Consider the following 11,912-nt stretch of genomic DNA (forward strand, 5'->3'; position numbering starts at 1 on the left):
GCGTTTCATTAATTAACCTATTTATTCAACGTTTTCCTACAGAATCTGAAATGTCCTCTGAAAGCAAGTTTTCCAGATCAACTATCAAAAAATTTGGACATGAGCTTCATTTACAAGAGATGCTTTGATAATAACAATAAGGGAAAAAGAAAAGAATGAATGGCAAGTATAGTAAGGTTGGATTTGAGCTCAGAAATGGTTCAGTGCAAACAAAAAAATACTTAATCCAGGCTAGTTACTTGTCATTTCAAAGCTAGAAGACCACAGAAGCTGACAAAGGATTGGTGCTCATAATATAAAGGTAAACTCTCAGAGATCTCTTTTAATAAACACAAGAAAATTAAAGTATATTTAATTTAAAATTTAAATCAAACCAATCCGTGAAAGAATCTTTTCATTTTCTAACTAAATGCAACAAACCTTGCTTCTTAGGAGCTTTTGTTTCATTTTGGATTTAAAATTAAATACAAATTTAATCACAAAACAAAACTTCTTGACAAGTTCTGTATTATTTGCTGACAGATTTGTGCAATGCACATGATTTCTCATCCTGATGCAGTACAAAGGTCAGATTTGTGATATGAATGATTAAAGTCATTTGCTTGGGTTAAAAAAGAACACAACAGAATACTTGTCTGCAAGTGCAAAATAGGCTCCTTCTATGTCATGCATCTTTCTCAAACAATTGCAAGTACCCTGAAAAAAAGGAAACTTGTACATGCAGCGAGCTACAGAAAGGGAAGAACTCTTCTCCACTCTGTCAACATCAGTCACCACAAGCAGCTGTTCTACATCTCATCAGGCATCACTCCATCACTCTTCAGCTGCCACACAAAAGGCATCTTTGAAGCATCTTGTCGGCGACAGTCTAATGCAAATTTCAGCACCTTTGCTTAACAGTGCAAAAAAGATCATGATTCACAGAAAACCAGAAGAAAAACAAGGCAGTTAAAATGATGTACTCACTTTGGGATAGCACACTGTACCGTTCAGATTGAGATTTAGGGCGGGATCAATCTAAACACTGAAGTCATCTCAGCACCAGAGGCTGAAGCCAAATTGTTTCTTTGCACTCTCTCAGTGTGCGTCCAGGAAAAGAGATAGACATCACCAGACGGTGATCACCCTGTCCTAACATAGGTGTCAGAGGAGGTGTGATGAATTGCTTCCTAAGGTAACTACTTTTTTTCACTGACTGCAGAGGAAACACAGCCTAGACTTCTTATTTTACAGGCTAAAATTACTTCAGAATAAAGCTACCCAACTGCTTCAAACTCAGGCAGCATTTATTTTCCTCTTACACACTCCATTGGAGTTGCGAACAGTAGGGTGGAGAAAGGATGAACAGAGAGTGGTGAGTGGGTAGTTCTCCAATTTTTCGTTTTAAACTCATCTTTCAATGTGTGCCCTATCCATTATTTACTGCACACCTTCTGAGTGCTTCACTGAATGGAAAATCACTCATTTTCTCATGAGCTTCTCAATGGTGATCTCATTGTAGTACTCTATTTCTTCGCAGATATTAATGAATTTATCTTCCCAACACCCTAGTGGTATTATTGTCTTCCTCTTATGTGTTGTGAGTTGAGACACTGAAATGTGAAAACTGTCCTCTAATTGTGTTTCCTTCACATGACATGCTTCTATTTTTCGGAGTACTTAGCAATTTTTAGGCCTTCATAAGGTCAACATACAGTTCCTATCCACTTCTGTTGTGATTATTGTTGCCTAGCATTAAACAGAGTAGGCTGAAGGGTGTTTTAAAATGGATATCCAGAAAGTGAATTAAAAACAGGGATCCAAAGTCTTCGATTTGAAGTTATTTGCTATATTCATGACACATTTTCTAACATCTGAAGCAAAATGGATTTGAATCATAGAATCATAAGGGTTGGAAAAGACCTATGAGATCATTTAGTCTAAGCATTCACCTACCACAAATATTGCCCACTGACCCATGTCCCTAGGTACTACATCTTCTCTCCTTAAACACCTCCAGGGATAGGGACTCAACCACCTCCTTGGGCAGCCTTTTCTGATGCCTGACCACTCTTTCTTGAGAAGTTTTTCCTAATATCTGATTTGAACCTTCCCTAGTGCAACTTGAGGCCATTCACTCTTGTCCTACCACTTGTTACATGGGAGAAGAGGCTTTTGGTATTTTCATTGTTCAGTTTTTTCTCATTCCCTATATGAAAGCCCCTCTTCACTTTTACCTGTTTGGGAGAGCCTTGGCTTTTGTGACTGCTTGCTCCTAGAAGCTTAATTTATCCTCAGACATTAACAGTTATAATTCAAGCCATTCTCAGATTCCCTGCCAATATGAGCAAGCTCTGTAAAACCATTACTAGACTGAGTGGCAGGGGCATACTCTTCTGCTGGGGACACAAAGGGCTCACCTACAGGCAGGTCCATAAGCCAAAATTGAACACTGGTCCCCTCATCACTGTCACAGCAGGCTCTTCCCTCCCTGCTCAGCTCCAGCCATCTATGTGTATGTAGTGGCTAGGTTGCAGTCTTGGTGATGGAACATACCTGGCAATGCTCTTAAAATGCAAAAAGGAGGAGCCTGCTTCACTCTGGTAGACAGCAGTACAACCCTTGCACCATTTTAGAGATTATAAACCAAAAGAAATTCCCATTCAAATGGAGTATTTATGGCCTCAGACCTGAGGAGCCATCCCATGGTGACATGCTTTGCAGCACAGGAACTCATTCTGTGGAAGAATGCCACATGATACCAGCAGCAGGAATTGGTCTCTGGCCCTCTTATTTAGCAGAGGATCTCCTCCAGGCTGTGTGGAGAGAGCAGGTCCCCATTCAGGATAGGCTGACCTGCCAATATTTGTCTGAAGGTTGTGATCCTCCCCTTTCTGCAGCTCTGCCTGCGTAGTGTCAGGTGTGAAACGAATACATTGAACAGTACATGCTCTTCCACTACTTGGTTGTAAAAACAGTAGTAGCAGTGTTTTAGCTGGGATGGGTTAAGAAGTGTGTTTGTAGGAAGAAATTCTATTTTTTACCAATCATGAAATAATTGCTAATAATTTTAAAATCGCCCTGTAAATCATACTCATATTTCAAAATGAAGCATTTTTCTGTGTTAGACAACCTCACCCGCCAAAAAAATAACAAAAGAAAGCTTTCTTTCTCTTTTTTTCTTTCTTTCTTTCTTTTTTTTTTTTTTTTTTTTTTTCCTGGAAGGATTGCTGCCAGAAATATGTTTTTGCCAATGCTACGATCTGTCCAGACTGTGTGGCAGGGGTACACCAACTGGATATGTTAGCTGAATAAGCTTTTTTGTTTCAGAGAATTTCAATTACTCTATTAAAATGAGACAGACCACTGCACTTAATAATAAAAGAAAAAAACAAACAAACAAACAAAAAAAAAACAGGGAAATTTAGAATAGAAATAATCAATACAGTGGCCTGATTTTAATTTAATCAAAGTTAGATTAAGATAAGCACAAATGGTAAATAGTAAATTAAGATAAGTACAAACAGTGTTTGTGGAATCAGTGTAAGTTTTGGCTAGTAATTTGATATAAAAATAATAATAAAAAAAGAATAGGATATTCAATATTGCCAAGTGAGTGGATTTCTAAAAATAAATATGGGATTAATCAGCGTCCATTGATCTTTATTCTCTGTCTGAATAAATATAAAGAAATTTTATTTTATCAACCTCGGTCATTTTTGCCGTTTATGTTTTTTACCATGTGCAAACCTCTAATTTGCCACTACATTCCTGCTTTTAATGCTAATACTTTGTGTAGGAAATTGTGAAAAAAAAAAAAATTGACATCGCACTGCTTCTGTCTTCATAAGTCCTCCTTTATCTCTGCATCCATTAGCTGACTGTTTGCAATATGGATTTATTTCAGTCTGCTTCTTGCACCATCAGGGTCTTTAAATTAAGTTCTGCCCTTGAACATGAAAAGACTTCTTAATTCATAGTTTCACATTATACAGAGATTAACAGTAAAAGGTTATTAACAGTGCAAGGTTATTAAGAGCGTGTTTAATATTATTTGAGCGATAGCAGAATCCCATGGAATCCCATTTTGGTGTAACTTTATTAATGACAGAAGTATTCAGCTGATTCCATGCTTTTTCATAGAATAACCAATAATAAATCACTGCAACTTAGTATGCATTTTAAGCTTCTTTTCAAGTAGCTGTTGACAATTTTTTAGTTTATTAGAGGGTGTGGTTTCTTGGTGTAAGCAATGACAAATGGATTCACTTTACCATTGTCAAAGCCAATAATAGTATTATTTTACAGATTTTTTTTCTGGTTTATATGTTTTTTATATGTTTATGTAATTGCAGATACATTTGGAAGTTTTTGAGTTCAAGTATAGCACTCAGTAGAATTTAGGTTTCCTAAACACTGCGAGACTCAGACACTTCCACATTTCACTTCTTCGCAGTCCAGGAAGGAAGAGAACAGGGGGCAGCACAACGGATCTATCTGCTAATTTGGTTTGTAAGACGTCAGAGGTGGTCATTTCTGGATCTGCCTGGGGATGAAAATTAGCCTCTCCGTGCTTTATTACTAATCCTCAGCAGAAAGCATTTTTCCTTTGAGCTCAGTTGACATCAGGCATGGCCCAGGAGGATGTTTTCCCCTGCTTAGCCACAGGCATCCATTCAGATGGTAACCTGACCAGCCCTGTGACTTGAAAACTCTTTCCAGATCCCTACAACACCTGTGTTGGAGGATGGTTCCATCATCAAACCACATGTCAAGTGTAAACATCTTAAACTGCCACAACTGTTGATAAAGTAATCATAAGTCTAAGCTCTTAATCAACACCTACACTGAAAATACCATAGACTTACAGGAGTCAGCTAATACTTTAAGAGCTCACACCTACACATACCAAACAAAACTCTTCTTCCCCTAGCTCAGGTAATACCTTCCTCACGAATGTCCAAACTCTCCCAGTCAGTCTCAGTTCTTACCCTTTATGATTTTCTCACAAAATTCCTGCAAAGCCAGCCTAAATGCACAAATACAATTCACACATGGATGGAGATTGAGGATATCCTTCTTTAAAAATACCCATTCTTTTCCACTAGAAAAATAAACAGATGTTTTGCTGTTGTGGGACAGACTTATTTTGATTTCATAATCAAACACTGCTTAACCCTTGGAGCCTTGTATTCATGACACTTTGTTTCTTTATTTAAATTCCCTGCTGTTGCACAGTTTCTGCAGCAGTGGGATGCTCACACAGATGAGCCCCTGGCAGCTATCGGTGCTTTTTAATCTCCATGTTATCCAGGCTTACTCAGTGAAGGCCTGTAGTGTAGTTCCTGACTTCATTTGCTCTAGTAGCAAAACCAATTTAATAGATTTCCATCCTTTCTAACCCCAGTTGTTCATCTCCTCCTTTGTACTGCAATTTATCACCTCCCGAGCAGTGCCTGCATTCCAGGACAATGCATATTCAGTGCCATGCACTAAATTAGATTAGTGAAATAATCTAGATTGAAAATAGTTTGGGATATTTTTTTTCCTCTTTTTTTAATGGAGGATTTTTTTAGATTAGAATATTTTGCTGATCCTATTGAGTGGAATCTTGTCAATGACTGCACTGGCAGAAGTGAGGCGATAAACATCAGTACAAGAATAGAAGCAAGAAGCAAGAGAGAAAAACTTTGTCAGAGGGAAGTTTGTTCATAGACATCCATCCTTAAGTGCCGTATGTCTTAGTTACTCCTATTGATAAGCAGAGCTCCTGTTTTCTATGATGTGGAAACTCAGCTATGAAAAGAAATGTTCAGAACAAATTTAGTAATAACTGTGAAACCCACAGATTTCAGAGCATTCTAAAAATCCATTGAATACTTTGGCATTTTTATTCAGACTAGAAATTGTTATTTGGTTCCAAATTCTATTGCATATTCAGCTTTTTTTTTTTTTTCCCTGGCTCTCAAATTTGCAGCTCTGTAAGAGCTGACTTTGCACTTTCCACTTGAAAACCTATTTTTCTGCTCCGGAGGAAGGTTTTGGTCCAGCACATTGAACAACCGTTTGTTGCCTAGCTTCTTTTCAGCCTGGGAATGTGAGATAATTGACACAGAACAGACAAAAGCTTGAATATACTCTCCACAACAATGGTGAAATGGTATTTATGTACACACTGCACAGGAACAGCCAAAAAGAGATTGTTCGGTCAGTGACTGAGATACCAGTGAGCAATGAAAATCCTGGAAACACCTGTCTTTTCGGTATGCAGAATGGGCATGTAGTGGATACCTGCCTAGATGGAGTGGTAATATTCTTAAGCTCACATTTAAATGCACACAGCTTTCATTGTGACTCCTTTGCATAAAAATGTCCGGGTAACTGAAGGTAAAATGGTAAACAGTGACTGTTTTAGGTAACGTGCCATATGAGCAGAAATAAAGTGGAAAGCAAGGCCAAAGACATGGTAGGCCAGGATGTCAGCCCACAAGCAGGGTTTAGGATCAAGCCCTGTGAGAGGAACTGAGGTAATAAGTGACAGAGCAGCACCAAGGTTTGGGACAGACCAGGGCTGGGCTGGGATTTGGGCCTGTGGTTGGATCTAGCTCATCAGGCCCCATGGCTGGGCAGGGCAAGGCTGTGTGCAGCTGGAGCCCAACAATGCCAAAGTCTCACTAGGGTAGGGCTGGTGGCCCCGGGGCTGGTGCTGGTCCCTGTGCCTGGGCGGGCTGGGGAGCCCTGGGCTGGGAAGACAGGGAGGGGCCTCAGTGCCCTCAGGGCCAGGACAGGCTGAGAATCACAAGGAGCAATGATGTGAGGGAGAAGAATGTAAAATAAATCTGCCAGAACTCATTTGCCGTGGGTTAGGTGAAAAGCTGCCATGGAAAAAAACTAACAGATTTAACAGTTTGCTGAACGCAGTTTGTTATGATATTGATATAGAAATAAAACATACTCTGCTCTTCTAAGTCAGTGAAAGGCAGTCGTAAAATTACTGCAACCAATAAACATACAACAATGGAAACAGAAATGCGGAGTAAATTTTTAAGGGCTAGTCTTACCCTGCATGTGAGAGGAGGGGAATCTGAGCTATTGTTAATAAAGGTCACGGAAAAGACTCCGGAGACAAAAGGTCTTGCAAATATGTTTTTGTTCAAGCCTAGTGATCCAGCCTCTTTCCTGCTCCCACTACCTTCCTGGTTAAAAAATGAGCAGTAGTTCTTGCTGTTTGCCTTTCCCTCTTATCTTGTGCCTCTGTGGGCAATTAGCACCCTGGGGGAAAATAGATTGTTTGCTTTCTTCTACTGTATTTAATGAATAGGCAAAGCTGTTTCGGTTTTGGTTTTGTTTAAAAAAAAAAAAAAGAGAGAAAAGAAATTTAAGAAGAAAAAAAGGTAAATAAATAAGTAGGAAGGTGATCTGTTTGGTTTTATTCTGCCTTGAAAAAATAGGATGTCATTCTACTGGAAGATTTTTTGAAGGATGGAAGGCTATTTCCATCGCTCACAGCATAGATACTGATGGCTGACTTCATGAAGGTGGTGGCACGTCTGTTCTACTCCCCCACTGCCCATTCGTATTCATACCATGCACTTTTTGGTGGCTACATGCCGAAGAACATTGAGGAATCAGATAAACTTATTTGCACTCTTACATCAATGTGTCCTTGACAAACATGTCTATCTACAAACATCTAAGCTGGAGGGCTTGTTCCATAGAAACACTAAGATCTAGAAGGGTCTGTCATACTTATTATACAGATGCCTGTTTTACTGTGCTTTCTGTAGAGTTTCTTTCACTAGCAGTCTTTAAGAAAAAAAAAATATGGTTTTCTTTTTGTCCATTTTAAGCCTAACTACTTCGCTTGCAGATGTTATAAGAAGAAGCACTTGTCTCAAGCTACAGACTATCGTATTTTATTTTGAATCTGAGGTAATGATGGGTCCTCTGCAACTCTCTTACTGCTACTTTTGGAGTTTATATTTTATATGAGACAAGATTACGTCAAATAACTAAAATATGCTTTTTTTCCCAGTGATTGTTTTTAATTATTGTTTGACTTTAAAACTGAATGAGGAATTAGATGGGCAGAATGACAGAGAGTTCGACATAAACATTCAAAATGAAAAAATAAACTCATTTGGGAGTGGAGAGAAGGGGAGAAAAACAACAACACATGCAACCCATTTTCTAATTCAGGTCATTCTCGAGCATTTCAGCTATTGCTTCAGTAAGACAGAACTAAAGTCAAGAAAAGGCAGATTACCAGAATTCCCCTACTTCAGAGTTCATATGAAGATAAGGTGATTTATTTTGTTGAACTTTCTCTACTAAGACTTATGTTCTAATTATGCTAATTATATTTTTTTTATGTTAAAAGTTCCAAAGGCCTAATATGAAAAGCCTTTCATTTTCAGGTGTCACTTCCAAGCTGTCATTTCACAATATGCTGTCCTTAACCACTCATTCCTACCTCCCCATATTGTACCACCTCCACAGTTGTGTCAACACAACTGCTTGTGGAACTGCAATCTAAACTGGATCACGGAACTGATTTGGATTAAAAATAACATTTGCTTTGGAGGGGCCAGGGCGTGGGAATGAGCAATGGGGGGCAGAAAAGGGCTGACTGAAACACAGGGAGGAGAAAGCACAGGAGATCATTAAACTAGTCTTACCACTGAAGTGGAGCTATTGTAAGATTAAATTTGCTCACCTTTCAGCTAGTACAGTCATGCTTTTCACAGAGTATTAATCAAATTAGGCACTTCAAATTCTCATTCTCTTATATTTGGTGTAAACAAGTGGACAAATTCCATGAAGAGCTTACAAACTGTCACTCAAACTACATCCGATCCATGTAGTACTCATTATACCGGGTGAGTCAGTAGCAAACAACACTGCTGTAAATGTCTAACCCAGACCTCACAGAGATAAGTAAAATTACATTTTGCTAAACAACCAAGAGCCATGGAGTAGGCTCTAGTTCTGCTTTTAACTGTCCCCATGGCAGATTTGTTGCTTCACCCCCAGTCTCTGCACCATAGTGTCACATCTTGCTCTCTCCAGTCAATTCTTATATAAAAAGGACTAATTTGAAACTGTGGGTGCAGTTCAGCAGTTACATGTAGACTTCAAGCCAAGTACTCATTCCTAACCCACTGTTAAGACATAGAGAGAGACCTCACCGCCCTTCCTTGGCTTTCAGCAGACTTCAGGTCAGAATCCAGAAACTGCAGTGCTAAAACAAATTGTTCATACTTGAATTTCACACGACGAGTTGCAAGCAACACAAATGCACTTGTACCCTCCTCTGTATATTTTGCTTAAAATGGATCTGGAATTAAAGGAATTCAGAGACTGAATTAGAAACTGACTCAGTAAAAGCTGATTCAGTCTTGTAGAAAGTTGCCATGATTACCCAGTGATCTGGAATTATCATTTAATGACATCAGTATGTCAAGTAAACAATTCCACGACCAAACACCAGAGTGACCCATATGTAATTCCCTTATTTGTAGCACAAGTATCAACAGCACATAAATTTGTAATTAAATACACTAGCTCATTTGCCATAGATTAATCAATTTGCTTGTAAAATCATTGTTAATATGTCATCAGCTTGGATAATGTTTTATCATATCTTAAAATATTATATCATACATTTATGTCAGCTTTCTCCTAATGAGCAATTATTTCCCAAATGTCCTATCAATCCACGTAAATAAAAAGCCTAGGTAATTTGCTAACATGTAGCATTGAGAACATAGTTAGGCATTTGTTATTGAAGCACCCTCGGGATTACAGCTAGAAGCAGAGAGAATCAGGTTAATAGAAAAAGATATGATCTGACATCCTCTTGGGAAGAAAATCAGCATCAACAAATTAGTGCTTCCTAATTTTCTCATAATTATTCTTTTACAGGCTCAGCCACACAAATAGTTGTGATTCTTAATCTATCTTGATCCGTGATAGGATACAGTGCTTGGATAGAATCAAATGCAGTATCTATATTAACATATCCAGGTCATGTTTGACTGAGAAAAAGAAGTCAAGTTTTTTGATTTTTCTCAGTGCCACATCGTGAAAATTGTTGGTAGGACAGTGGACAGTGATGTGGTCAGAGACATTCAAGTGTTCTCATTTAATTCTGTGTAAGCAAAGGGTTTTTTTTTTGACAAGGTTATGACTGTCACTGTCATAGACCCATTACTGCCCTCTGTATTATCTTTAGCCAAAAATGCTATGTAATTGATTGTGTGCTATGGCTCCCATATGGAATGTTTGACAGTGAATGACCCCTCAGAAATAATAAATCAGGCCTGAATTTACCATAGAAGAATGGCATGCCACGATGCTTAAGCTTTTGTCTTCTGTATCACAGACAGAAAATTAACTATTTGGCTCCTTCTGATCATTGTCCTTCTGACAAGAAAAGCTTTTCACTTTTCTCATATTATTCCAATTTCAACTATGTGCACCAGACATAAAAACAACAGAAGCAGAATCTATAATACAAAACTCAGGTTATTATTTATTTATTTATTTATTTATTAAGATATTGTAAAATTATAAATGGATGCAACCTGCATCAGTTTGGAGAAATGAATCTATATCCTCTGTTGCATAGAAGAGTAACAAAGGAAATGACAATGTTTGCCTACCTGCAGATGCCTCCACAATTCTATAATAACTAAACTATGCAATTGTCATGAAAAAGAAACTCCGGTGTCCGATATCTCTATCAGTCTACTGAATGAAGAGACACAGTATTCAAGGTTTTAGATTTAGCTGACTGTTAGAAAAATAGAGCATGCTGATTTTTCAAATTTTGCAACAGGAAGACCTGCAGTGCATAGTGACAGGTGATTTCTGGTCCATGGTTTCATACTACAAAGAGTCTACGTAAGATTTACAACGCCGTGTTCATCTTCAAGGTGTGATGCCACAAATAACTTCTCAGCAGATCCAAGGGTTTGCCCTCAGCCACAGTGCAAGGCAGCAGGAGAAGAAAAGGAGAAGAAAAGGAGAAGAACATACAAAGCTACTGTTCATACCATGATCTTTATGAAACAGCGTTCAAACACTTTAGACAAATCAAAAGACCAGAAATCATAAGTTCTTGCAAAAAAGAACTTTTTAATAACAGTTCAGAATAAACTGCCAAAGACTGACACATCGAAATTTGTTAGTCACTTGTAGAAAAATAGAGTATATTTAGCTCTAGGAGTTGTTTATGCAGCTCCTAGAGGTGAGGTAGGAGGGTAAGATTATTTTTGATGGATTTTGGTCTATCTCAGGCAAGAAATTTTGTTTTAATTAGCTTTAGCGATGCACAGAGATCAGTTACCTCAATAAGAAAGCGCTGTGTTTCGTAAATAAAACAAAATAAAACTTAATTAAAGCCTGCAAAACACTACTGGCAAGCCTGACCGGATCGTTTTTAAAGTCATTGCAGACAGCTGCTGAAGTTACTGTGAAATAAAGGAATTGTTTTGTAGAGGTAGCTGGCAGAAATTATATTCCCTTACACATGGAAAAGCAGAATGAAAACTATTTCAAAAATACCTAGAAGCTGTGGATCTAAGCCAGTTTTCCAGCAACTTCAAAACTAATGATTTACAAAAACATAGGATATTTATAAATGTATCACTAGAAAAAAAATCAGCAAGACTCTCTAAATACATATATTTTACTTTGAAATTTAGCTGCAAAATAGTGCTACTCTGAGATTCAGACTAATAGTTACATTTTAAAACTCCAGCATACTGAATGGGGATCACCATAGCTCCTGCTGTCAGTGAAAAATCTCTACACTGTTCTATTAATGTTTGGGAATAGTATTCTCACTTTTCCCAGTGCTGACTCATAATGCTGATTAGGCGATTATGTAACAGTTTTCAGTAAATATGGAATGGCAAAAAATGGGTCAT

Source organism: Phasianus colchicus, chromosome 1 (assembly GCF_987193195.1).
Source record: "Phasianus colchicus chromosome 1, bPhaCol1.hap1.1, whole genome shotgun sequence".
Taxonomy (NCBI): Eukaryota; Metazoa; Chordata; class Aves; order Galliformes; family Phasianidae; genus Phasianus; species Phasianus colchicus.